The 26,299-nt window shown below is 45.5% G+C and overlaps 1 protein-coding gene across 1 annotated transcript in view; it reads left to right on the forward strand.

Moving 5' to 3' along the window:
- Window positions 1-2,636: 2,636 nt before the first annotated feature.
- The window catches only part of LOC124134448 (transforming growth factor-beta-induced protein ig-h3-like), a 70,699-nt gene continuing 47,036 nt past the window's right edge, over window positions 2,637-26,299 (forward strand). The window contains exon 1 of the mRNA XM_046499265.2: window positions 2,637-3,142. The gene's annotated coding sequence lies outside the window, so the exon portion shown is untranslated. The remainder of the gene's footprint in view (window positions 3,143-26,299) is intronic.

Below are 26,299 nucleotides of genomic sequence, written 5' to 3' on the forward strand. Positions count from 1 at the left end.
TGTTTTCTAATCATGCAACCTCGGAAAGGTTAACACGGGGCATTTCGAACGACGGTTTAGCCTGTACGACTGATTCCAAAGGTTAGACACCGTCTGTCGCTATCTGCAATAGGATAAACTTTGAAAATGAAGAGACTTTCCCAAGCCCTTGCAAAAGTATTGCCATACAATGTCGACCATCAATAAACAGTTTGTTTTTTCAAAGCTAGTCTGGAATGGAAGTCACGATTTTGAAACTAGTCCCGTAGGTTCGAGAAAGGTGCTTTCTGATTGGATAATGTCAATTTACTATTAGTCATTTCGGGGGGCACGGGGGGCCCAGTCATCTAAGGTAGAGTTGCGTCCCTTGGATACGCCAGAAAACTATGACTGTGGGTTCGAATCCCTGTTCGCCCCGAATATGTTTCTAGGTTTGTCAGCACCATACCCGTGCTCGTGGGTTTCACCGAACTGGTAAACGTTTAAGACCTGCAGCACTTCGGGTTTTCCTCCAAAATTTAGCTGACACGTCGTGATATAACTAGAATACTGTTAAAAGCGGCGTTAAACACAATTCACTCACTCATTATTAGTCATTTCACTGATCGGTCAAATTCGCGAAAGGTCATTCTGACGTGAATGCCCTAGGTTCTTTGTATAGCAGTAGCGAGAAACTAAGATCTGATTTTAATGAGATTGGAAATTATTCCGATACGAAGATACGTTAACTCACTCACTCACTAACTCACTCACTCATGGTCATCAAGCAGGTCAGGGTTCAGGTCTTACTATGACCCCCTAGCTAGAGTGGCGTCAGTGAGTGGGTGTTGTTTTACGCTGCCTGTAAAGTTTCGAGTCTAGATCAAGTAAACTAGTGGTTGATAATATGAGCAACTAACCACATCGTTCAGGAGCTATGGGATGAATCAACCGATTCTGTATGGATATTACAACAAGGGAGTGGCACTGGGGCTCATATGGAGCAGGGTGTTGTTAAATCGCAATATCGTCCATGGTTTGGTCCAGGACAAGATGATGTTACAGTGAAGTCGATCTGGGAGGCTGCTGACAAATGACTCACTCAATCTTCCAAAACGTGTTAATCGTGAGCGAACGACCGAGTACGTATTCTTGATACAAAACTTAAGTAACGAGGCGACGAGAGTTTGGAACTACAGTTACCACAGGCCCGGTACAGGAAGCAGTGATCAATGGATAAGTTCCAGGCGTTTGTAATCATAGAACCTCATTCATTTAGTGAGTGACTGAAGATATGCAGAACATGGGGATGGAGGTGATAAATCTAGAAACATAATGATGGCGAATCTGGGATTCGAACCCACGGCCATAGGTTTCTGGCACACCCAAGGGACGCAACTCTGCACAGTGCATATAGCGATATCGGCGACTGGGCTATTCATAGAGTGGGTACCATGGTGGTCTTTAGTGGTTGCCTCACACTAGTCGCCTGGTATTCATTGACGTACTTCTCGTCTTTCCCCAGTGACGACTACCTGGGTCACCACCGCCTGTTAGTGGATCTGTCCTTGGATATTTGTTTAATTTTCGTTTCAGTCGGAGTCTGGTCACGCTAGTGTGCGCTTGTAGAAGATTGGGGTGATCATTCCATCACTGTTGGGTATCAGATCCTGTCACTGCAGTACACGTTGTTGTCGACGCCATGTCAGGGGCGTTGCTGAAAGGCTGGAAAAGCTTGGTGAACGCTGTAAAGGTCCATTCACGAATACATTTGAATTGAGGCATTTTGTAAAAGTACACCAAACACAGTCTATTACAAAAGCCGATATGATGCTTCAACAATTTCACCACAGTAAACTTCACCACCTTCACCACAGTAAACTGAGATTTACACTGGATTGTACTTCTGGTTCCGGGATGTCCCGGAAGTCCTCCTGCCCCATCGCGCCAACAACACTCGCTTTGATTCTTGAGATCTAATATATTAGAAGCCTCGCTGCAAAGAGACAGCTCGTTTACATTCGAGTTCATTACTGTCACGTGGATTTGGTGCAGGCGATATACAACATCTCCGAGATACAATCAACTACAAAGATAACCCTTACTGCGCATTCAAGACTTGACAAATAAGATGTGTCCCCTTTCCCCATATCCGTAATGCAACTCACAAAATATGTTTGCCATTCCACAGTTCCTGACAACCCCACACGCCAGATTACCAAATATCCAGTCTGTTATTCCATACCACGTAAATATGCCATAACTCTTATTAGAGCCTTCTGTTTCAACTCAAAACATAATATGACACCGTTAGCATGTGACTAGCTTCAAACCGTAAATTAAGATCTTGTCCCTTTCTTCCTACGATCCTGCTCTCCCCCGACCCTCAATACCCCCTCCCCCACCCCACCCTGCCTCCAATCCTGACCCCTGAGTCTCTGGGCGTGTTATCTACGGCTGTCTCCCGTTGGCTGAGGGCGGGTCTGTGTGTAGGTGTGATGCTAAATGGCTAGCATCTGACGAATCTGAGGCATCTACCGGTCAGATAAAGGCCGGACATGTGTGAGAGTTTGTTTTCGTATTACCATGGGAACGCATTTGTTACCGGGGAAAACATGTTGATATGCTTGAACCAGGCGGAATGTTCAGGGCCCAATCCTGTTCCTCTCCTAGATTATGTCATCAACGCAAGCTTTTGTTCTCATGTTAAACACGCTGGGCGTTAGAAAACATGTTATTTATCGTCGCTGGCTCAGTTTAGACGGAGATAAATATTGATGACGTTTTATAAGGTAGATCCCGAAAACCAGTACCTCTAAAGTCGTCGAGCCCAAGTAAAGGGGTGCCTGTAGCGTTCTATGCAACACACCTGGTTGGAACACCGACACAACAAAATCTGATACCCCTATTACTACAATGGATTCATCCAGCGGTTCACATGAGAATCTCAAAAAGAGATGAGCTCAGTCGCATGGCCGGAACAGTCCACTACACAGGGGTTTAAGTGGGTGGCAATTAGGGAGTTTACCAGATGACATAACCGTCGCGAAGAAGGTGTGTTTTACCGTTACGGCAGTGTGCGTGTGTGTGTGCAGTGTTCATCGGATTCGTAGCCCCAGTCGGACTATACGCCAGCGAGGAGACGTCCCCAACGTCGCGCGGTTCTGTGACGAAGTTGACAAACGTAAGTCTTGACGCCTATAACACTGCCTCTATCTGTTGGTGAGTTTAATCCACCCCGCCCGCGTACTGCTTTAGCATGTGCTGTGTATCGCCTGCCCTCCGACTGTCGATCAACTCAAACTGCGGCTAAACAATATTTTTTATTAAGTAAATAGTGTGTTTACATTAGAATGAATTGCACAATTAGCAAACAAGCTTTTGAAGATTATCTATGCATGTTTTGCCCGTGTCTTAAGGGAACCATGGTTGTCTGGGCATAGAGCGTGCAGCTGGTTGATAACCTATTCTGATATATGTACGGAATAGCATGGAGAAACCTGTCTGTAAACACGAGTAAGCTGGATATCATGTGTCTTAATACACCCATTGTTGGTTGTCGCTTCCCGGGCAAATTGAAGCAATATTAATATTAATATTAATATTAATAATTATATGTGAATTTATAATGCGTCAAATTCCATCCACCAAGTGGATGCTCATAGTGCTACTCTATTATTACCCTGGTCAATGGATCAGTGTGCACTCGATTTTCATTTTCAGCTCCCTGGGGAGTATACAGCCCAGTGTGGGAAACAATGCATACTGATGAATTTGATTACGGTTCAAATCATTACAAAAAAATCCCCGCTGGCTGTTCTAAATGTGTTCCTATGAACATCCGCTGATTGTGTTTCTAGTGTGTGGCGCGCCATCTGTCGGTGTTGGTGACAGTTGCCCCTTGTATGTCTCCAACAGTCTTTGTGAACTGATCCGCTCCCCTTGTTTCTGCCTTAACGCTGATTACCTGTCCAAATCTACAGGTAGCTAACACAATCAACACCCCACGTGAATACGGAACGGTCGGCGTCTGTCATACTTCTGATATTTTTTATTACTTATCGTCAAAATATGACAACCAAATCACTAAGTCGACGTGGTGGACGACCAGAGTGTAGCTCGACAAGGCTTCTACTGGCCTGTAACTCGACATGACCACGTATGTCGAACATACTGACATATACTCTGGAGTATGTGTATATCTCGACAGTGGCATGTCAAGGAGTTATCTCAACGTATCTCGGCGTGCCATATCTCGACAGTGGTATGTCAAAGAGTTATCTCGACGTATCTCGGCGTGCCATATCTCGACAGTGGCCTGTCAAAGAGTTATCTCGACGTATCTCGGCGTACCATATCTCGACAGTGGCACATACATTACGATGGTTGTTTCTGTGACAAGTAACACCACTGCTGTGTATATTATGTGTTCTTTACATTGAGACCTAAATCGCTGTTGTAGTGTGATCATCTCGACGACCTCTGGTCGAATGTACTTGATATCTCGACGACCATTGGTCAAATGTACTTGATATCTCGACGACGATTGATGTAATGTACCTGCTATCTTGACGACCATTGGTAGAATGTACCTGCTATCTCGACGACTATTGGTCGAATGTACCCTCTATCTCGACGACCATTGGTCGAATGTACCTTCTATCTCGACGACCATTAGTCGAATGTATCTTCTATCTCGACGGCCAAAGCTGTGCTACTTTTCGGATGACTCAGTTGTACTCTCAACGATATACCATATTCTCGACATCGAATATCCTTCACCACAACCATTCTCTAATCTGTAGGTAGAAGATTACATTCATCTGTACACTGAATACAGCAAAACCTCGTTAATCCGGACGGGTTTTTTCCTCCACTGAAATCACCTGTTCGCATTAACGAGTCACTATAGAATAACATCATGTTTAGGAGATTGTGTAAAGTGACACTACAAAGTGTAGCCGCCTGGTCTTACACTACTAGGTGTCACGTGGTGCAGGGTGAGTGAGTGAGCTGAGTGACCACTAGTTCAGCTACATCACTGCGTGTCAGCTTGATAGGAGGCCACAGTGACACGGGTCATAACCTTTGCCAGTTTTAAGAAACATCCGAGCACGAGTATGTTGGTGAATAAACATCATAAACAGGTTTATCTTGTAATCGAACCCCGAAAAACGTGACAAGTCAGATATTTCTCTGACTTTTTCCAAAGTTTCCAAAGTTAATTTGTTTACTCCCTACATTGTCCAGGGGCAACAGCTCGCTCTTTAAATAAGTTCGTTATAGTTCTCAAATCTAATACAGTTATAACTGCATAAATGTTCTTGCAATACGTAACACGTAAAGGTATTTTCTCACGGGGTATGGTAAATTTTACATATTTATTTAGCTAAATAGATTTAAATTCAAATGGAGACTATTGACATGTGTAAGCCCTATTTAACAAGGTGGGATAACATGCCACATGTACTCGTTACCGTTCAAACACCACTTGAAAGGAAAACCTGCGCACATTCAGTACACTTGATAAGTAAGTGGAACACACGCTGGAGTAAGCGCAAGTTCGTTAACAGCCATAAATATGTCGGGGGCTGTGTGTATAATGCTGCATGTGATATGGTCGGAGATTGGACAGGACGTTCAGCACTAGTCCGGCGGATCACTTTCGTAATGATCTGTCGATATACAACGAGCACAGGACTGAAATCTGCGGATATAAAATGCACCATTTCCTTATAGACTACGTCCTTACCGTATGTTACAAAATCGAAATTTCATTGGTAATATTTACAATATAAGTTTATACCTAAACAACGTAAAACATATAGTTTCAGGGGTGTATATTGTAATTCTTTGTTTGTTGTTTAACGTCCACTGCCATAGACCTGTAGTCACGTGGGCATTTCATCTTGTATAGATAGCGGTCATATTTTTTACAATATCCCTTCTACTTAACCGTTGAGTGTCTGCTTTGCCCTTTCTCTGTAAACGTACAGGCATCTCCACAGAATGATGGAGCTACAGGTGCGTGGACAGGGGGAGCAGGATGAAGCGACACCGACAATCCAGTTAGACATCCCTTCATCACGTGCGATGAAGTAGAAACATGCTCACTTCACATCACATAGAATAGAGAGTTAGTGTAAGTAAGTAGGTGTCAATGAATCAGATCATTGTTGACATTTGTTAGAATCGAGCTATAGGCTGACAGTGTTTGTTTTGTTTGTTGTTTAACGCCGCACTGAGAAATATTACAGCTGTATGACGGATTTATGTAAATCTGGATCAGACAATCTAGTGATTGATATCATGAGCATCGATCCCCGCAATGGGGATACGAGACATGCATCAACCAAGTCAGTGAGCCTGACCACCCGATCCCGTTAGTCGCCACTTACGACAAGTATAGTCGCCTTTTACAGCAAGCATGGGTTGCTGAAGACCTATTCTACCCCGGATCTCCACGTGTCTCTTGTAATAATGATCATGCAGGTAACTTTTGAATGATTGTATTTTGGACCAGTGGCCTTGAATCAACAGTATGGCTCTCGATACAATGTCATGACTTCCACGTTTCTTCACTCCTACCTGTAACCTGCGTCAGCTTTTGTGTGTTTTTTTCTGAATTCTTCAGCTAATTAAATTTCTGAGACGAATGGCGTGACATGGATCTGTTGTTAGCACTTGTGTTTATCGTGTGTGTAACAAGGCGCTGCTGGCGAACGTAAATACATGTAAAATACAGAATATATCTCTGATATGGCGGCGAGAGGCATGGGAGAGACGCTGTGTTGAGTATGTTCCCACTGAGACAGTCGGCCCATTAACATAACTCGGGTGTTACCAGTGTTATCTGGTGATAGTACCGGCGGTGAGAGATGCGTCAGTGAATAGTCTGGTTAGACATGCCGACAGTGAATAGTCTAGTGATTGTACCGGCAGTGAGAGATGCGTCAGTGAATAGTCTGGTTAGACATGCCGACAGTGAATAGTCTGGTGATAGTGCCAGCGATGAGAGATGCCGACAGTGAATAGTCTGGTGATAGTACCGGCGATGAGACATCCCGACAGTGAATAGTCTGGCGATGGTACCGGTGATAAGAGATGCCGACAGTGCATAGTCTGGTGATGGTACCGGTGATGAGAGATGCCGACAGTGAATAGTCTGGCGATTGTACCGGTGATGAGAGATGCCGACAGTGCATAGTCTGGTGATTGTACCGGCTGTGAGAGATGCCGACAGTGAATAGTCTGGTGATTGTACCGGCGGTGATAGGTGCCGACAGTGAATAGTCTGGTGATTGTACCGGTGATGAGAGATGCCGACAGTGAATAGTCTGGTGATTGTACCGGCGGTGATAGAAGCCGACGGTGAATAGTCTGGTGATAGTACCGGCGGTGATAGATGCCCACAGTGAATAGTCTGGTGATAGTACCGGCTGTGAGAGATACCCACAGTGAATAATCTGGTGATTGTACCGGCGGTGATAGATGCCGACAGTGCATAGTCTGGTGATAGTACTGGCTGTGAGAGATACCGACAGTGAATAGTCTGGTGATAGTACCGGCTGTGAGAGATACCGACAGTGAATAGTCTGGTGATAGTACCGGCTGTGAGAGATACCGACAGTGAATAGTCTGGTGATAGTACCGGCGGCGAGAGATGCCGACCGTTAATAGTCTGGTGATAGTACCGGCGGTGATAGACCCCGACCGTGAATAGTCTGGTGATAGTACCGGCGTTGAGAGATGCCGACAGTGAATAGTCTGGTGATAGAACCGGCGGTGATAGACCCCGACCGTGAAGAGTCTGGTGATAGTTCCGGCTGTGAGAGATGCCGACAGTGAATAGTCTGGTGATAGTACCGGCGGTGATAGACCTCGACCGTGAATGGTCTGGTGATAGTACCGGCTGTGAGAGATGCCGACAGTGAATAGTCTGGTGATAGTACCGGCGGTGAGAGATGCCGACCGTTAATAGTCTGGTGATAGTACCGGCGGTGATAGACCCCGACCGTGAATAGTCTGGTGATAGTACCGGCGGTGAGAGATGCCGACAGTGAATAGTCTCGTGATAGTACCGACGGTGATAGACCCCGACAGTGAATAGTCTGGCGATTGTACCGGCGGTGAGAGGTGCCGACAGTGAATAGTCTGGTGATTGTACCGGCGGTGATAGATGCCGACAGTGAATAGTCTGGTGATTGTACCGGCGGTGATAGATGCCGACAGTGAATAGTCTGGCGATTGTACCGGCGGTGATAGATGCCGACAGTGAATAGTCTGGCGATTGTACCGGCGGTGAGAGATGCCGACAGTGAATAGTCTGGTGATTGTACCGGCGGTGATAGATGCCGACAGTGAATAGTCTAGTGATTGTAGAGGCTGTGATAGATGCCGACAGTGAATAGTCTGGTGATAGTACCGGCGGCGAGAGACTTTGACAGTGGATAGGATTTTAAGATAACCAGCAGTGAGAAATGCTGACAGCTACGCTAACATTAACCAGAAAGCAAAAGAAATTCCTGCCGTGTTAATATGTGAAACATAATTTCGGTTCCCAGTGAGATATTAAACAAAAAAGTGACGATATATGTATTCTTCCTTTCGAGATCCTCGTTTCCCTCACCTGGAGATTAAGCGGCGTATGCTATAGCCTGATCCGACATACACATGTTATATGTGTTGGTAGTTTGCAGGAATCAAAGAGCTCCCATGAATAACCTGCATGCTCTAACATTTGCAGCGTGCTCTCCACAACGGTATCACCTTCATCCCCAGCCACATCAACACGACGACTGCAAGCCTGACCCGTGAAGATCCGGGGTAGAATAGATCTTCAGCAACCCATGCTTGCTGTAAAAGGCGACTATACTTGTAAGAGGCGACTAACAGGATCAGGTGGTCAGGCTCGCTGTCTTGGTTGATGCATGTCATCGTATCCCCATTGCGGGGATCGATACTCATTATATCAATCACTAGATTGTCTGGTCCAGACTCGATTATTTACATAAATCCGTCATATAGCTGGAATATTGCTGAGTGCGGCGTTAAACAACAAACAAAACAAACACTGTCAGCCTATAGCTTGATTCTAACAAATGTAAACAATCATCTGATTAAATGACACCTACTTACTTACACTAACTCTCTATTCTATGTGATGTGAAGTGAGCATGTTTCTACTTCATCGCACGTGATGAAGGGATGTCTAACTGGAATGTCGGTGTCGCTTCATCCTGCTCCCCCTGTCCACGCACCTGTAGCTCCATCATTCTGTGGAGATGCCTGTACGTTTACAGAGAAAGGGCAAAGCAGACACTCAACGGTTAAGTAGAAGGGATATTGTAAAAAATATGACCGCTATTTATACAAGATGAAAGGCCCACAGGTGTATAGCATTGGACGTGAAGGCGGGTGCCTGCTGTGCTTGGACACTGTGTCTACATCCCTCTGCTGCAGGCGTCGCTACTTGCCTGGCACGGTCAGCACAGGTCGGCTAGTTATGCACGTACGCAGGGAGGGGTCAATATCGCGTCCAGTTCGGGGATGCGGGTGGGCATGAGGTAGTGGAGGGACATATATGAGATAAAATAAATCTTGCTAGTGATCAAATTTTTTTTATAAAGGCGTTTTGCTTAACGCCGCACTCAGCAATATTCCAGCTGTATGACCGTGGTCTGTAAATAATTGGACCAGACAATCCAGTGATTAATATCCTGAGCATCGATTCATACAATAGGGATATGATGCCATGCATCAACCAAGTCAGCAAGCTTGACAACCCGACCCCGTCTGTCGTCTTACCACAAGCATGGGTTGCTGAAGATCAATACTAACCCGGATCTTCACGGGTCATCAACATTGAATCTTGAAACAGGGACGGTGTAGTTTTCTGTGAAGACGTCTCTGTGTAGTTGAAAACATGGCCTTATTTTAATCAATCAATCAAGAATATAGTCTGAAATAGACTTTTACATTTGTAAACAAACTAACGACGCGTTGGCGTGACGTTGATTAATTGTTTTTGCATTTCCTATATGCAAGGGGACGGCGTATGGTTGAAGTGTGCATGAAGTGACAACATGTAGCCGATAGCTAGTGGTATATACAAGTTTACGTTATACAGGGGATATATTTTGTTTGCTTGTTGTTTAACGCCGCACTCAGCAATATTCCAGCTATATGACGGCGATCTGTGAGTAATCGAGTCTGGACCAGACAATCCAGTGATTGACAACATGAGCATCGATCCACGCAATTATGATCGATGACATGCATCAACCAAGTCAGCGAGCCTGACCACCCGATCCCGTTAGTCGCCTCTTACGGCAAGCATGGGTTGCTGAAGACCTATTCTACTCCGGATCTTCACGGACGTCATGGAGATACATACACACAAGTAGCACTATATGCCAGGTCAGCACACAGTGGTAGTCGTTGTTGTCTTGGTGCCGTGGAGCATCTAGCCAAGGTCACTTGACAAGGATTAAAGCATAGTAAATCACAGATATAAGTAAATTCGTATACACCCAACTTGCCACTATACTTAACTAATAAGTTGTGGTGTTGTTGTGATGGTGTTGTGTGGGGTGTTGTGGGGGTGTTGTGGGGGTGTTGTGTGGGGTGTTGTGGGGGTGTTGTGGTGGTGTTGTGAAGATGTTGTGGTGGTGTTGTGATGGTGTTGTGATGGTGTTGTGATGGTGTTGTGGTGGTGTTGTGATGATGTTGTGGTGGTGTTGTGATGATGTTGTGGTGGTGTTGTGATGATGTTGTGATGATGTTGTGGTGGTGTTTGTAGTGGTGTTGTGGGGGTGTTGTGGTGGTGTTGTGGTTGTGTTGTTGGGTGTTGTGGGGGTGTTGTGGTGGTGTTGTGTTGGGTGTTGTGATGATGTTGTGGTGGTGTTGTGTGGGGTGTTTAGTGGTGTTGTGGGGGTGTTGTAGGGGTGCTGTGGGAGTGTTGTGGTGGTGTTGTGCTTGGTGTTGTGTAGGGTGTTGTGGTGGTGTTGTGTGGGGTGTTGTCGGGTGTTGTGAGGGGTGTTGTGGTGGTGTTGTGGGGGTGTTGTGGGGGTGTTCTGTTGGGTGTTGTGGTGGTGTTGTGATGATGTTGTGGTGGTGGTGTTGTGAGGGTGTTGTAGGGGTAGGAATTTGGAGTGGGAGGTGAAGGACGAGTGTGTGTGTTGAAGGCAGACCCACATTGAGACGCGCAGAGATATATGATGGAGTAGGTGGACAGAGTTACGACTTCACTCCATATTGCTTACGTCGGGGGGAAACTCCGGGCGGCACTTTGTTTCATAGTTTGTGATTTATGGCCGAGTGACGTCATGGCTGCCAAAGTCAATCTTTGTTTAAGTGTTATTAATATTTCTTTATCTCTGTTGCTATAAAAAAAAGTAAAATACTTAAAGAGAAGTTCTGTTTAGTTTGATGAAGCCGACAAGTGTTCAGCGAACCCCGTCAATCCGTTCCCAGTGAAATCGGTCGGTTTGCCGGATGTCAGGAATAATGACTATGGTTAAGGAGTAATGCGGGTGGACGTTCATAGCTGAAATCGTTAACAAATCCTGACTTGTGAATTGTGCTTCTTGTATGCATTTAGACCTACAAGTATCGTACGGAAAGCGGGGTTTCTGGATTAACGGGGTTTCCGGATTAACGGTGGCCGCACTAACCAGGTTTCACAGTACATTGCATACATAGTAGACGTAGACGTGGACACATCAACTGGGTTCATTACACGCTGTCTCGTATCTGTAAGACAGACCACTGCATGAACCTGCCATTGGTATATACTGACAAAAACAAATAAGGGAACACGGCGAATGTTTGATACAGGAAAGCGTCATACCAACAATAGAAGCCATCCATGCGGACATGGTGTCAGCTTTAGGGGATGGTGCCACTGTTATCAGGCGTGAAGCGGAGTTCAGGAGGGTAAGCGAGAGCCTCGAAAATGATCAATGATCAGAAAGAGATTCAACTGTCGCCACAAAGGACAATCTTGATCAAATACATGATATGATTATGGACGAAGGACGACTCACTACCCGTCACATACCCAATACAGTAGGCATCTCATGAGAGAAGTGAGAACGACGACCGACTACCCGTCACATAGCCAATACAGTAGGCATCTCATGAGAGAGGTGAGAACGACCACTCACTACCCGTCACATACCCAATACTGTAGGCATCTCATGAGAGAAGTGACAACGACCACTCCCTACCCGTCACATAGCCAATACTGTGGGCATCTCATGAGAGAGGTGAGAACGACGACCCACTACCCGTCACAAAGCCAATACTGTGGGCATCTCATGAGAGAAGTGAGAACGACCACTCACTACCCGTCACATAGCCAATACTGTGGGCATCTCATGAGAGAGGTGAGAACGAAGACCCACTACCCGTCACATAGCCAATACTGTGGGCATCTCATGAGAGAGGTGAGAACGACGACTCACTACCCGTCACATACCCAATACTGTAGGCATCTCATGAGAGAAGTGACAACGACCACTCACTACCCGTCACATAGCCAATACTGTGGGCATCTCATGAGAGAGGTGAGAACGAAGACACACTACCCGTCACATACCCAATACTGTGGGCATCTCATGAGAGAGGTGAGAACGACCACTCACTACCCGTCACATAGCCAATACAGTAGGCATCTCATGAGAGAGGTGAGAACATTCAGAGATGTGAACCTCACATGACAAAGTTTTCATTCAGCACTTTTATGTGTTCCAAGGCTGCTGACCCCTGGTCACAAACGGTTCATCATATCTCGTGAGAATTGACGTCGTGTTTAAGCTGACCCAGCTGATCTTGTTGAGAGATATGTAACCATGGATGAGTCTTGGGGTCACCACTATCAGCCAGAGACTAAAAAACAGTCAAAACAGCGGAAACCTCTAACGTCTGTTCCTTCGAAGAAGGCAAAGTTTGTTCCATCAGTTGGCAAGGAGATGGCTTCGGTTTGGGGATTCCAAAGGAATCCTACTGTGGATTGCCTTCCGAAGGGTCGGACCATTAATGACCAATATTATGCTAATCTGCTATGGAAAGTGCGTGAGAATATCAAGGCTAAAGGTCGATGAAAACTCACTAAAGTCTATTTCCTCTTTAACGCCCAGTGGAAACTATTACGTCGGATCATCGAGACGTTGACGATTTGCTTCATGACTGTGGCTTTGAACTCATTCAACTTCCTCCCTAGTCACCATATTTGGCACCGTCAAAACACACTCCAGCATCGTTGACCGAAGTGTGTGGACCTCGGAGGGGATTATATTGAAAAGGAATCAGCAACCAACTCCATCAAAGCAGCCCTTCATTGTTAGGCTCAGAACATTTCAACCACCCTTCGAACATTTTTCTCTCCTTGGACTTTATACATTTTCAGTAACCACATAGAGCAACTTGTCCTCCCACATATCTTTATAATAGTAACAACTGTCAATTTGGCTCACAATTATCTAACCATACTACAGGGATTTCTAAATTATTTATTATTATCATAGGCTTAAATGGATTTTCACATGAGCTGATTTTCAAAGAGTGGGAAATATACAAGTGTCTTGAAAAAAATTACAGGACGTTCTGCTTAAGTAACCCTCCTCTCTAACGTGAGTGTTTTCTCCAGTTATTTGCACATGTAAGCACACCCCGGATCTGCACATTCCTCGTGCTCCATCACTGCGCAGGCCTTGGGCAGGTCAGCCAGACAGCCCCGAGTTGCGACACTCTAACAACTTACACATTAACCTCCGGGATTTTCTTTAAAACACAAAGATCAATATTCATTGGGACTGTTCAAACAGCAGTTTGTTGTAGCGTTTCTTGGCAGAACGCGAGGCAGTGTCCTGGGAGATGCAGGTATGACAACCCTCTGTCCGAGTTCCCACTTTCAACCGGCCTACCCATCCTACCTATACACGCACCCTCCACACCCATCCGGCCTACCCTTTTGCCGCGGGGCGAATATTTCCCCGACACACCCTGAATGCTTGTATGGGAACCCTTGTTAGAGTTGTTGCCTAGCAACCTATGCTGGACGTAAGAGGCGACTATAGTACAGGATGACACATTTTCAGGTTTGTGGTAATTATTTTTCAAGTTTCATTATTTTGTTCAATTCTGCAAACCTATAAAACCAATTGGTCGCCATTATTAAATCATGCCAGTGTAATGATATCCATAATTAGCATTAATCTTCCAAAGCTACGTAATAACCCAACAGTCAGGATTCTGTAGAGAAAGGGGACCTGCAATATACAAGGCAACGGTGAAGGTTGGCAGAGGGTCGAATATATGTGGAATTGGTGTCATAACGTGACATGGTACACATTAAGTGTCATAGCATTATTCGGCATCTTCAAGGACAGAGGGCAGATAGACTTCATTCAGTATCTCCCAGTACAGAGGATGGGAAGACCTCATTCAGTATCTTCCAGTACAGAGGGTAGGTAGACTTCATTCAGTATCTTCCAGTACAGAGGATGGGAAGACCTCATTCAGTATCTTCCAGTACAGAGGATGGGAAGACCTCATTCAGTATCTTCCAGTACAGAGGATGGGAAGACCTCATTCAGGATCTCCCAGTACAGAGGATGGGAAGACCTCATTCAGGATCTCCCAGTACAGAGGATGGGAAGACCTCATTCAGTATCTTCCAGTACAGAGGATGGGAAGACCTCATTCAGTATCTTCCAGTACAGAAAATGGGAAGACCTCATTCAGTATCTTCCAGTACAGAAGATGGGAAGACCTCATTCAGTATCTCCCAGTACAGAGGATGGGAAGACCTCATTCAGTATCTTCCAGTACAGAAGATGGGAAAACCTCATTCAGTATCTTCCAGTATAGAGGATGGGAAAACCTCATTCAGTATCTTCCAGTATAGAGGATGGGAAGACCTCATTCAGGATCTCCCAGTACAGAGGATGGGAAGACCTCATTCAGTATCTTCCAGTACAGAAGATGGGAAGACCTCATTCAGTATCTTCCAGTACAGAAGATCGGAAGACCTCATTCAGTATCTCCCAGTACAGAGGATGGGAAGACCTCATTCAGTATCTTCCAGGACAGAAGATGGGAAAACCTCATTCAGTATCTTCCAGTATAGAGGATGGGAAGACCTCATTCAGGATCTCCCAGTACAGAGGATGGGAAGACCTCATTCAGGATCTCCCAGTACAGAGGATGGGAAGACCTCATTCAGTATCTCCCAGTACAGAGCATGGGAAGACCTCATTCAGTATCTTCCAGTACAGAGGATGGGAAGACCTCATTCAGTATCTCCCAGTACAGAGGATGGGAAGACCTCATTCAGTATCTTCCAGTACAGAGGATGGGAAGACCTCATTCAGTATCTCCCAGTACAGAGGATGGGAAGACCTCATTCAGTATCTTCCAGTACAGAGGATGGGAAGACCTCAATCAGTATCTCCCAGTACAGAGGATGGGAAGACCTCATTCAGTATCTTCCAGTACAGAGGATGGGAAGACCTCATTCAGTATCTTCCAGTACAGAGGATGGGAAGACCTCATTCAGTATCTCCCAGTACAGAGGATGGGAAGACCTCATTCAGTATCTTCCAGTACAGAGGATGGGAAGACCTCATTCAGTATCTCCCAGTACAAAGGATGGGAAGTCCTCATTCAGTATCTTCCAGTACAGAGGATGGGAAGACCTCATTCAGTATCTTCCAGTACAGAGGATGGGAAGACCTCATTCAGTATCTTCCAGTATAGAGGATGGGAAAACCTCATTCAGTATCTCCCAGTACAGAGGATGGGAAGACCTCATTCAGTATCTTCCAGTACAGAGGATGGGAAGACCTCATTCAGTATCTCCCAGTACAGAGGATGGGAAGACCTCATTCAGTATCTTCCAGTACAGAGGATGGGAAGACCTCATTCAGTATCTTCCAGTATAGAGGATGGGAAAACCTCATTCAGTATCTTCCAGTACAGAGGATGGGAAAAACCTCATTCAGTATCTTCCAGTATAGAGGATGGGAAGACCTCATTCAGTATCTTCCAGTAGAGAGGATGGGAAGACCTCACTCGGAAAGTTTTCCTGCGCATTCAGATAACATGGAGGTATTTGTGAAGCACTATTTATTTCTATTCATTCTCCAGAAAAGTATTTAGTCTGAGCACGTCTCGCTCCTCCAGCTGCCCGTGTTTGACATGTTTGTGAGCATCACATTTCCAGTAGCACAATACCCCGGGGCCGTGTGGCTGTCGGAGCTCCTCGAGTTGTACACGTGACTCGACGGGAGCAGGAACCCCGTGTCTGGAGTTTGACTCCAGAACAACCCCAACAACTGAAGATCGCGCTGACCCGCAGCGGGCAACCACGGCTCTTTGCCACTCCAATCATGCATGCGCCCGACATTAGGGGACATGTATCGCGGAGGTATACAACCCTCTCTGACCTCCAACCACCACGCGCTCACCACAGTTGGAAACCTAGCGTTTCTCAAGCCTATTTCTATCTCCAAGCTGCTTCTGGCCTGATCTGCTTCACCCCGGGAACAAGGTGGGTCTGTGATGAAGAAACTCGAGCGGTGTCGAGAGCTTGAGGATATGCAGCACAATAAATATAAAGCCACATCAAACTGGGGTTTAACTCTCAACAGGGCGTGCGGGGATGGAGGGCAAGCAAAGATTCCTAAACACATTCCTGTCTGTTTGTTGACATTGAAGTGGTTACACGTGGAGAATTAGCTGCTATCCCTGCACATGTTCCTGTTTTTGTGATTATTTATCTCTTTATTAAATGCATATCAAATGGAATCCTTTTACCGCCGGTGACAGCTCCACACAGAGCAATACTGGATGTAATTTGTTTCCAGTAAAATTAAAAAAACGGGAAACTAATGAGGCAATCTGACCAGAAGATTTCCTTCTTGAGATCTTGTCGATTTCAGCTCGTTGTGGGTTTAATAAGCAGTTTCCGGCAACAGTGCCAGCGCGTAGCTCTTAAAGGGACGTAACTCGAAACGAACGTATTTTACGATACCGGAAAGTGACGCTAGCATTTCGCGGCATGCCATAAACTGGTCTTGTCATGATCTAGCCTTGACATTTACTCTTATCAAAGCATCTGAAGTAATTGAAACACTGACAGTAGCAGATAAAACGTTATACCTGTAGGATCCATTTACTGCTAGCTAGTCCCCGTGAAGATTCGGGTTAGAAGAGGTCTTCAGCAGCCCATGCTTGCAGTAAAAGACGACTATGTTTGTTGTAAAAGGCGACTAACGGGACCGGGTGGTCAGGCTCGCTGACTTGGTTGATACATGTCCTTCGTATCCCAATTGCGTGGATCAATGCTCATGATGTCAATCACTAGATTGTAAGGTCCAGACTTGATTTTTTAGACCGCCGTCATATAGCTGGATTATTGTTGAGTGCGGTGATAAAACACAAACAAACTGCTAGCCACACAGCAAAACATACTAGTCAGTAGAAGGAGTTCGCTCCGATTATGTTTCAAGGTTTGTCAGCACCATACCCGTGCTCGTGGGTTTCACCGAAGTGGTAAACGTCTGAGACCTGCACCACTTCGGGCTTTCTTCCCACATTAAGCTGACACGCCGCGATATAACTGGAATACTGTTAAAAGCGGCGTTAAACCCAACTCACTCACTCAGTAGAAGGATATTTGGATAAGTGATTATTTTAGAGATTTCGGGACATGAGTGTTTCTGAGTGAATAATACGTATCACAACGTCTCCAAGTGTGAAATCTTGATCACATGGTGCACTTTTCAGGTCACGTGAGTCCACGGTCAAGGTATTTTGAGAATCGACATGAGTCTATTAGATAATATTCTGTGTTTGGGGCCCGGAGTACACTAGCCCACGGTGGACGGTGTTATCGTGTTTACAAATAGTCCCCCAATAGCCTACACAGCTTATCTCGCCGCATGTAGTACTACAGCAGAGGCTTGGGATGGCGTCTTGCCTCGCCTGCAGCATGAAGACTGTACAGACACTTGGATGATAGGGAACGTTATGTCATGTATACAATAACGAGAGTAATCTTTAAACACCATGCTGTTTCTGACGCTTAAATGCAACTGATTGCTGCTAGCAGAAATTGATGTGGCACAAAATAACTTTAAAACCTCACAAAACTTGTCCAAGTGGTAGGTTCATACGATATGAACACATGTGACGTGACAGCTTATATATTGCTAAGTGCGACGTAAAACAACATGAAACAAACGTGACGTGATGTGGATCACGTGACAAGCTTCATTTGATCAGATCGTGCGGAGGGCCCTCATTATTCGTGCAATCACCGGACGTTCAACTGACTATCAGTCTATACCCATCCCATTCTCAGCTCTATCAGCCTATACTCATCCCGTTCTCAGCCCTAACAGTCTATACCCATCCCGTTCTCAGCTCTAACAGTCTATACCCATCCCGTTCTCAGCTCTAACAGCCTATACTCATCCCGTTCTCAGCTCTAACAGCCTATACTCATCCCATTCTCAGCTCTATCAGTCTGTACTCATCCCGTTCTCAGCTCTATCAGCCTATACTCATCCCGTTCTCAGCTCTAACAGCCTATACTCATCCCGTTCTCAGCTCTAACAGTCTATACCCATCCCGTTCTCAGCTATAACAGCCTATACTCATCCCGTTCTCAGCTCTAACAGCCTATACTCATCCCATTCTCAGCTCTATCAGTCTGTACTCATCCCGTTCTCAGCTCTATCAGCCTATACTCATCCCGTTCTCAGTTCTAGCAGCCTATACTCATCCCATTCTCAGCTCTATCAGTCTGTACTCATCCCATTCTCACCTCTAGCAGCCTGTACCCATCCCTTTCTCACCTCTATCAGTCTGTACTCATCCCATTCTCACCTCTAGCAGCCTGTACCCATCCCTTTCTCACCTCTAGCAGCCTGTACCCATCCCTTTCTCACCTCTATCAGTCTGTTCTCATCCCTTTCTCACCTCTAACAGCCTATACCCATCCCATTCTCAACTCTATCAGCCTATACTCATCCCATTCTCAGCTCCATCAGCCTATACCCATCCCTTTCTCACCTCTATCAGCCTATACTCATCCCATTCTCACCTCTATCAGTCTGTACTCATCCCTTTCTCACCTCTATCAGCCTATACTCATCCCATTCTCACCTCTATCAGTCTGTACTCATCCCTTTCTCAGCTCTATCAGCCTATACTCATCCCATTCTCACCTCTATCAGCCTATACTCATCCCTTTCTCACCTCTATCAGCCTATACTCATCCCATTCTCAACTCTTTCAGCCTGTACTCATCCCTTTCTCACCTCTAACAGCCTATACCCATCCCTTTCTCACCTCTATCAGCCTATACTCATCCCATTCTCACCTCTATCAGCCTATACTCATCCCTTTCTCACCTCTATCAGCCTATACTCATCCCTTTCTCAACTCTATCAGCCTATACTCATCCCATTCTCAACTCTATCAGCCTATACTCATCCCATTCTCAACTCTTTCAGCCTATACTCATCCCTTTCTCACCTCTATCAGTCTGTACTCATCCCTTTCTCAGCTCTAACAGCCTATACTCATCCCATTCTCACCTCTACCAGTCTGTACTCATCCCTTTCTCACCTCTATCAGCCTATACTCATCCCTTTCTCACCTCTATCAGTCTGTACTCATCCCTTTCTCACCTCTATCAGTCTATACTCATCCCATTCTCACCTCTAACAGCCTATACTCATCCCATTCTCACCTCTATCAGCCTATACTCATCCCTTTCTCACCTCTATCAGCCTATACTCATCCCATTCTCACCTCTATCAGCCTATACTCATCCCATTCTCACCTCTATCAGCCTATACTCATCCCTTTCTCACCTCTATCAGCCTATACTCATCCCATTCTCACCTCTATCAGCCTATACTCATCCCATTCTCACCTCTAGCAGCCTATACTCATCCCATTCTCACCTCTATCAGCCTATACTCATCCCTTTCTCACCTCTATCAGTCTGTACTCATCCCTTTCTCACCTCTATCAGTCTATACTCATCCCATTCTCACCTCTAACAGCCTATACTCATCCCATTCTCACCTCTATCAGCCTATACTCATCCCTTTCTCACCTCTATCAGCCTATACTCACCCCATTCTCACCTCTATCAGCCTATACTCATCCCATTCTCGCCTCTATCAGCCTATACTCATCCCTTTCTCACCTCTATCAGCCTATACTCATCCCATTCTCACCTCTATCAGCCTATACTCATCCCATTCTCACCTCTATCAGTCTGTACTCATCCCTTTCTCAACTCTATCAGCCTATACTCATCCCTTTCTCACCTCTATCAGCCTATACTCATCCCTTTCTCACCTCTATCAGCCTATACTCATCCCTTTCTCAACTCTATCAGCCTATACTCGTCCCATTCTAAACTCTTTCAGCCTATACTCATCCCTTTCTCACCTCTATCAGTCTGTACTCATCCCTTTCTCACCTCTAACAGCCTATACCCATCCCTTTCTCACCTCTATCAGCCTATACTCATCCCATTCTCAGCTCTAACAGCCTATACTCATCCCCTTCACATCCCTACCAGCCTATACACATCCCCTTCTCAGCTCTACCAGCCTATACTTATCCCCTTCCCAGCTCTAGCAGCCTATACTCATCCCATTCTCACCTCTATCAGCCTATACTCATCCCCTTCTCACCTCTATAAGCCTATACTCATCCCATTCTCAGCTCTAACAGCCTATACTCATCCCATTCTCAGCTCTAACAGTCTATACTCATCCAATTCTCAACTCTTTCAGCCTATACTCATCCCATTCTCAGCTCTATCAGCCTATACTCATCCCATTCTCAGCTCTAACAGCCTATACTCATCCAATTCTCAGCTCTATCAGCCTATACTCATCCCATTCTCAGCTCTAACAGCCTATACTCATCCCCTTCTCACCTCTATCAGCCTATACTCATCCCATTCTCAGCTCTAACAGCCTATACTCATCCCATTCTCAGCTCTAACAGTCTATACTAATCCAATTCTCAACTCTTTCAGCCTATACTCATCCCATTCTCAGCTCTATCAGCCTATACTCATCCCATTCTCAGCTCTATCAGCCTATACTCATCCAATTCTCAACTCTTTCAGTCTATACTAATCCAATTCTCAGCTCTATCAGCCTATACTCATCCCATTCTCAGCTCTAACAGTCTATACTAATCCAATTCTCAACTCTTTCAGTCTATACTAATCCAATTCTCAACTCTATCAGCCTATTCTCATCCCATTCTCAGCTCTATCAGCCTATACTCATCCCATTCTCAGCTCTAACAGCCTATACTCATCCCTTTCTCAGCTCTATCAGCCTATACTCATCCCTTTCTCAGCTCTATCAGCCTATACTCATCCCATTCTCAGCTCTATCAGCCTATACTCATCCAATTCTCAACTCTTTCAGTCTATACTAATCCAATTCTCAGCTCTATCAGCCTATACTCATCCCATTCTCAGCTCTAACAGTCTATACTAATCCAATTCTCAACTCTTTCAGTCTATACTAATACAATTCTCAACTCTATCAGCCTATACTCATCCCATTCTCAGCTCTATCAGCCTATACTCATCCCATTCTCAGCTCTAACAGCCTATACTCATCCCATTCTCACCTCTATCAGCCTATACTAATCCAATTCTCACCTCTATCAGCCTATACTCATCCCATTCTCAGCTCTATCAGCCTATACTCATCCCTTTCTCAGCTCTAACAGCCTATACTCATCCCTTTCTCAGCTCTATCAGCCTATACTCATCCCTTTCTCAGCTCTATCAGCCTATACTCATCCCATTCTCAGCTCTATCAGCCTATACTCATCCCTTTCTCAGCTCTAACAGCCTATACACATCCCATTCTCAGCTCTATCAGCCTATACTCATCCCATTCTCAGCTCTAACAGCCTATACTCATCCCATTCTCACCTCTATCAGCCTATACTAATCCAATTCTCACCTCTATCAGCCTATACTCATCCCATTCTCACCTCTATCAGCCTATACTCATCCCTTTCTCAGCTCTATCAGCCTATACTCATCCCATTCTCAGCTCTATCAGCCTATACTCATCCAATTCTCAACTCTTTCAGTCTATACTAATCCAATTCTCAGCTCTATCAGCCTATACTCATCCCATTCTCAGCTCTAACAGTCTATACTAATCCAATTCTCAACTCTTTCAGTCTATACTAATCCAATTCTCAAATCTATCAGCCTATACTCATCCCATTCTCAGCTCTAACAGCCTATACTCATCCCTTTCTCACCTCTAACAGCCTATACTCATCCCATTCTCACTTCTATCAGCCTATACTCATCCCTTTCTCAACTCTAGCAGCCTATACTCATCCCATTCTCAACTCTTTCAGTCTATACTTATCCCATTCTCAGCTCTAACAGCCTATACTTATCCCATTCTCAGCTCTAACAGCCTATACCCATCCCTTTCTCAACTCTATCAGCCTATACCCATCCCATTCTCAACTCTTTCAGTCTATACTTATCCCATTCTCAGCTCTAACAGCCTATACTCATCCCATTCTCACCTCTATCAGCCTATACTAATCCAATTCTCACCTCTAGCAGCCTATACTCATCCCATTCTCACCTCTATCAGCCTATACTCATCCCATTCTCACCTCTATCAGCCTATACTTATCCAATTCTCACCTCTATCAGCCTATACTCATCCCATTCTCACCTCTATCAGCCTATACTCATCCCATTCTCACCTCTATCAGCCTATACTTATCCTTTTCTCACCTCTAGCAGCCTATACTCATCCCTTTCTCACCTCTATCAGCCTATACTCATCCCATTCTCACCTCTATCAGCCTATACTCATCCCATTCTCACCTCTATCAGCCTATACTCATCCCATTCTCAGCTCTAACAGCCTATACTCATCCCTTTCTCAACTCTATCAGCCTATACTTATCCTTTTCTCACCTCTAGCAGCCTATACTCATCCCATTCTCACCTCTATCAGCCTATACTCATCCCATTCTCAGCTCTATCAGCCTATACTTATCCTTTTCTCGCCTCTAGCAGCCTATACTCATCCCATTCTCACCTCTATCAGCCTATACTTATCCTTTTCTCACCTCTAGCAGCCTATACTTATCCTTTTCTCACCTCTATCAGCCTATACTCATCCCTTTCTCACCTCTAGCAGCCTATACTCATCCTTTTCTCACCTCTAGCAGCCTATACTCATCCCTTTCTCACCTCTATCAGCCTATACTCATCCCTTTCTCACCTCTAGCAGCCTATACTTATCCTTTTCTCACCTCTATCAGCCTATACTCATCCCTTTCTCAGCTCTAACAGCCTATACTCATCCCATTCTCACCTCTATCAGCCTATACTCATCCCATTCTCAACTCTAGGAGCCTATACTCATCCCATTCTCATCTCTATCAGCCTGTACTCATCCCTTTCTCAGTTCTAACAGCCTATACTCATCCCATTCTCAGCTCTAACAGTCTATACTAATCCAATTCTCATCTCTATCAGCCTATACTCATCCCATTCTCACCTCTAACAGCCTATACTCACCCCATTCTCAGCTCTATCAGCCTATACTCATCCCTTTCTCACCTCTATCAGCCTATACTCATCCCATTCTCACCTCTAACAGCCTATACTCACCCCATTCTCAGCTCTATCAGCCTATACTCATCCCTTTCTCAGCTCTATCAGCCTATACTCATCCCTTTCTCACCTCTATCAGCCTATACTCATCCTTTTCTCACCTCTAGCAGCCTATACTCATCCCATTCTCAGCTCTATCATCCTATACTCATCCCCTTCTCACCTCTATCATCCTATACTCATCCCTTTCTCACCTCTATCAGCCTATACTTATCCTTTTCTCACCTCTAGCAGCCTATACTCATCCCTTTCTCACCTTTATCAGCCTATACTCATCCCTTTCTCACCTCTATCAGCCTATACTCATCCCTTTCTTAGCTCTATCAGCCTATACTCATCCCATTCTCAGCTCTATCAGCCTATACTCATCCCTTTCTCAGCTCTATCAGCCTATACTCATCCCATTCTCACCTCTATCAGTCTGTACTCATCCCATTCTCAACTCTATCAGTCTGTACTGATCCCTTTCTTACCTCTATCAGCCTATACTCATCCCTTTCTCAGCTCTATCAGCCTATACTCATCCCATTCTCACCTCTATCAGCCTAAACCCATCCCTTTCTCAGCTCTATCAGCCTATACTCATCCGATTCTCAACTCTATCAGCCTAAACCCATCCCTTTCTCAGCTCTATCAGCCTGTACTCATCCCATTCTCACCTCTATCAGCCTATACCCATCCCTTTCTCACCTCTATCAGCCTGTACCCATCCCTTTCCCAACTCTATCAGCCTGTACCCATCCCATTCTCAACTCTGTCAGCCTGTACTCATCCCATTCTCAGCTCTATCAGCCTGTACCCATCCCATTCTCACCTCTATCAGCCTATACTCATCCCATTCTCACCTCTATCAGCCTGTACTCATCCCATTCTCACCTCTATCAGCCTATACCCATCCCATTCTCACCTCTATCAGCCTATACTCATCCCATTCTCACCTCTATCAGCCTATACTCATCCCTTTCTCACCTCTATCAGCCTATACCCATCCCATTCTCACCTCTATCAGCCTATACTCATCCCATTCTCACCTCTATCAGCCTGTACTCATCCCATTCTCACCTCTATCAGCCTGTACCCATCCCATTCTCACGTCTATCAGCCTGTACTCATACCATCACTTCGGGCTTTCCTCCCACATTAAGCTGACACGTAGTGACATAACTGGAATACTGTTTAAAGCAGCGTTATACCCAACTCATTCACTCACTCTTGGGTCCCCATTTTGGATGAGTGTTATTAAACTGTACACATAACGTTATTTCAGGGAGTATGTGGTGGTCTCTGCCTACACCACCGAGTACAGGCCTGACTCCGGGCACTCCAGGTCAACTCGACCTGACCTTAACTGTTGAATGAGGGCCACTCTACAGCAAGGTATCAACGACATATGAAATAAATCACTTTTTGCATTATATTTCATTTTTCTGTACACGTTTACACTCCAGAGACGATTGTAGCCCATCTCGCTACAAGGTGTCACTTTTTACAACACGTGACTGACAGATATATCAGAAACATGGCAATTACTGCTGAATGCACATTTCGTATCTTTTAATCCGACTTTTCGACTTTCCCAAGACCTCATGCAAGTGGAAATGTGGAGTGCACTTAGCGCTCATTCGGTGCATTGTGCAGCAGAGAGCCACATGCACGTGTTAGGTTCCTTGCATTGTCTGCCCCTCCCCTCTTCTCCCCTCCACCCTTCCCTACTCCCCTAGCAGATCGCCTCCACTCGCAGAGAACTGACAACATCTCCTTGATGCTAGCTTTATGAGGTCGATGCCCGACCAACCCGAGTACTTGTCCTGTTATAACGCGATGACCACCAACCCGAGTACTTGTCCTGTTATAACGCGATGACCTCCTACCCGAGTACTTGTCCTTGTATAACGCGATGCCCACCTACCCGAATACTTGTCCTTGTATAACGTGATGCCCACCTACCCGAAAACTTGTTCTTGTATAACGTGATGCTCACCAAACCTAGTTCTTGTCCTGTTGTAACGTGATGCCCTCCTACCAGAAGACTTGTCCTTATATAACGCGATGACCACCAACCCGAGTACTCCCCCTTGTATAACGTGACGTGACCAACCGAAGTACTTGCCCTTGTATAACGAGATGCCCACCTACCTGAGTACTTGTCCTTATATAACGCGATGCCCACCAACCCGAGTACTTGCCCTTGTATAACGCGATGCCCACCTACCCGAGTACTTGTCCTTATATAACGCGATGCCCACCAACCCTAGTACTTGTCCTTGTATAACGCGATGCCCACCTACCCGAGTACTTGCCCTTGTATAACGTGATGCCCACCTACCCGAGTACTTGTCCTTATATAACGCGATGCCCACCTACCCGAGTACTTGTCCTTGTAAAACGCGATGCCCACCTACCCGAGTACTTGCCCTTGTATAACGCGATGCCCACCTACCCGAGTACTTGTCCTTATATAACGCGATGCCCACCTACCCGAGTACTTGTCCTTATATAACGCGATGCCCACCTACCCAAGTACTTGTCCTTATATAACGCGATGCCCACCTACCCGAGTACTTGTCCTTATATAACGCGATGCCCACCAACCCGAGTACTTGCCCTTGTATAACG

Source organism: Haliotis rufescens, unplaced genomic scaffold (genome assembly GCF_023055435.1).
Source record: "Haliotis rufescens isolate VD_foot unplaced genomic scaffold, xgHalRufe1.0.p SCAF_35, whole genome shotgun sequence".
In the NCBI taxonomy this organism is placed as follows: domain Eukaryota; kingdom Metazoa; phylum Mollusca; class Gastropoda; order Lepetellida; family Haliotidae; genus Haliotis; species Haliotis rufescens.